Genomic DNA, 3542 nt, shown 5'->3' with positions numbered 1-3542 from the left:
AGGTAAGTATTAATTGCGTAATCAATGAGGAGAGAGGAGATAACCTTTTATAGGTGGGGAGGGAACTGATCTTCCCCATGTTTTCGATGTGGGACTGATGTGCTTCAGTCCCCAGCTTCTGAACCTACTGATGCCTACTTGGCGTGGCGCGTGGCGGCGCTTCAGCAGCGATCTGGAGGCTAGCCGGGGCTCAGGCGATAGCCTGTTTGGCTGTGTTTCTGTGGGTCACTCCTTTGGCGGGAGTTGGTACCGCTAGTGGTAGCATGAGTGTGGCTCGTTGTAGCTAATTATGCTTGTGAATGCTTATGTAAGTACACTGTAATTGTATTCACTAGGTGAGACTACACCCTCTCTGCTGTATAGTATGTTTAATGAGTTGGCTATGCCTTTGTCAATTCAGATTATAAGGTGTAGAAATTGATATAAATATTGAAACTGGAATACCCATCTCCTTTTCCCTTTATATGCTCCTACAATATTTTTAACAGCACTGTAACTATATATTTTTTCTTTTAGTGTTTATGAAAATTTTCTTTTGTTACGAATCAAACAAAAACTTCTCTTAATTGAAATGGTTCCTTTTAAATAAATAACCTGTTAAGTATCTTTTTTCCCCACAGCTTTCTTTGATCACATAGAGCAATGGAATGATGTTTGCTTTGTTTCTTGTTTCTCTTTCAATTTCTTACTGACCATTGCTATTTTGTGGGTTTAATTCTGCAGGAGAAACTCTTTGGTTGTTGAAACAATCTTGGAGGAGTGCTATCGATTCTTCTTTGTTTAAGCAGTGGCTGAAGAACACCCAGAGTGAAAATGAGATTTTACACGGCGGTTCCATGTCTCTTACACGAGTTCTAATTCAGGTAGTCCATTCCATTCAAGTAGGTTAATTGGTTATTATGATTTCCTCATCAGTTGACAGAATTGTCAGTAATAGGCTTATATATCATATCACTTTAGTCGTTTCTAATTCTTTGATTGATATTTTGGGTAAGGAAGTGGATATGTTCGGGAAGCACATCGGTTTTCTGAAATTCCAAGCAGATGAATTCGATAAACAAACAGGGAAAAAGGTAAATCCATCAATGTTAATCAGCTGCGCGGCTTGTCTTGAAATTCTACTTTGTTTCATCTATTATTTTTTTATTCTTCTTTTTTTTCCTGTATGAACTTAAACATACTTTGGTTCCAGATATTGTGTTTGCACGAGGAGCAGCTGTAGCTGTGTTTATCCTTTTGAAGTCAGAGGAGATGACGTATGTTGTTCTTACTGAGCAGGTAGATATTTGTTTTTGTTTTTGCAACAAGCGTTACAATGCTGTACTTATCTGATGATCTCATTCATCCCTAACATTTGACAGAAATGATTACATTTTATTTCCATCTATTCAAACCCTGTGGAAAGGATTATATTGGAGTTGCCTGATGGAATGTTGGATGTTGACAAGGGTGATTTTCTTGGAGCTGCAATCCGTGAGGTCTCTCTCTTTCTCTACTTGCTCAATTGTAATATGATATACACGTGTACACGAGCTATGCTTTTAGTTTTGGTTCTGAGCAGATAATTGTTCCATTATATAGTGGTTGATTATTGTTCAGTGTTGATGTATATCTTCCTCCAAAATTATCATCATCATCCTTGCTTTTGTTTCATATGTTGGGGTTCACAGTCGCATAAGTTCTATAGTTCCGTCCATTTCTATTATGGTCTTCAGCCTGCTACTGCTAAAATTAGCTCTATGTTGTGTATTCTCATATAGGTGTGCTTTTCCCTGTGTATTCTCATCTAGGTGCGACTCTCTCTCTGTTGCTAGTTGTTCTCACTGGTAGTTACAGGATTGTCTGGAGTTACTATGAACCTAGTTTTGTAAGACATTTTATAGAATGGAAATAACATAGGGCTATTGGTTCGATATAACGTAGTAGCAACCTTACATCTGGAATGAACCATATGTGATATTATTAATTTGGAACTGAAATCAAGAACTTTCAGAGAATGTTAATGTTTGAATGTACCATGCATGTGTTGTTAATGTAACTGCCCTTTTATCACTCTCTCTTTCTATTACATGCATGTTGCTGTCTTAATTGATTGAACCTAGTCATGCATTGTTAAAATATACTTTATCAAGGAGAGCAACAGACATCTCGAGTAACAGACATCTCCTTTGATTCTTTGTGCAAGTGTTTCGTCTTCTTATTAGAGTGTGTCAAAATTTGCCTTCTCTAGATTACTTGGGCATTTGTCAATGTCTCATGAAGAGGTGCGCATTAAAGTGGTTGAGTAGTTACAGACCTCATTATATATTCTGACTAGCAATATGATTTTGAGTGAGGGTAGATTTTGTTTAACCCTTTTGTAGTAGATGTAGTGATTGCAGCAACAAAACTGCAGTAGTATTTTCTAGTCTTGCTTTGTAATAGGTTGGAGTTTTATTTTGCCTATTTTGTGAATTTTCAAGGATAATGATTTTGGATAGAAATTAAAAGAATACCTCAATATTCAAATTTCTCTTGTCAAATGTGGATTGTATTTCCAGCTGCAGCTACATATTTTGTGGACATCATCCCTTCTTTAAAGAATATGATGTATATATAAAGTTTAAATAAGTTATAACCATAAAAACTGATGTTCACTAAGAGAAATACATCAGTTTTAATATGAAAATCGATATCCCATTAACCACTGGATATCAAATTACAATGTTGGAGTCGATGTGCCACAAACTAGTGGACATCGTATTTTAGATAGAGATCGATGTTCAGTATAAGTATTGCCATCGATGAAGACTAGAAAACCGATGTTACGAAAATCTACAGACATCGTTTTTTTTAATGATCCGATATATTACAAGGTATTAGACATCATTATTTTACAGGAATTGATGTATTATAAGATGATTGACATCGTTTTTTTCCTAGAATCTGATGTTAATGTAAGTAAACATATTGGTTCATACAATATTAAATTGTGTATACTTGATCTGAAATCGTAGGATATGAGGTAAATTACGCGTCAAAATCATGAACAACAAGAAAGGTTCATGGGAACCGATGTGTGAAACAGTGTCAGTCATCGGTTTTAAATGAATAACGATATTAAAATGCATAGTTGTGCTGTAGGATCTATATTTCTTTAAGCATTAAAGGCAATAAGATGAGGGTTTAACAATATTTAAACGTATAAGATTGTTATCATTTAAATGTATTTACATCGATTTATAATGAGTAACCGATGTGTATACTGATACTAGACATCGGCTAAAAACCGATGTCTGAATTTTCCGTACCTTTCTCATCACCCACTAAGACATCGGTCGGGATTCTTTTTCTCATCGGTTTTTGGCTTATTTCTGAGGCCATTTTTCTAGTAGTGCGTTTCAAGGGTCACACAAACTCAATTAGAGAGAGCTAGAGCCGGTTCAAGGGTCTATAAGTCACTCTAATTGGCATAAAGCTCAAGAATTAGACCACAAAGTGATTCACCCTCGCAATCACGCGGCGGGTGTAAATCACCATGCTTATAACCCCTACAATACCAA

At 36.0% G+C, this 3542-nt stretch overlaps 1 long non-coding RNA gene across 1 annotated transcript; it reads left to right on the top strand.

Annotated features, from left to right (window-relative positions):
* The first annotated feature begins 1194 nt into the window (after positions 1-1194).
* LOC121051717 lies at positions 1195-1805 on the top strand. The gene is made up of 3 exons (XR_005806614.1): positions 1195-1278; positions 1362-1478; positions 1761-1805. It is a non-coding gene; the product is annotated as an uncharacterized LOC121051717 (long non-coding RNA).
* Positions 1806-3542: the final 1737 nt, after the last annotated feature.

The sequence above is a fragment of the Rosa chinensis genome, chromosome 1 (assembly GCF_002994745.2).
Source record: "Rosa chinensis cultivar Old Blush chromosome 1, RchiOBHm-V2, whole genome shotgun sequence".
NCBI classification, from domain to species: domain Eukaryota; kingdom Viridiplantae; phylum Streptophyta; class Magnoliopsida; order Rosales; family Rosaceae; genus Rosa; species Rosa chinensis.
The sequence above is the reverse complement of the archived record's forward strand: the minus strand, read 5'-3'. Positions and strand labels throughout refer to the sequence as shown.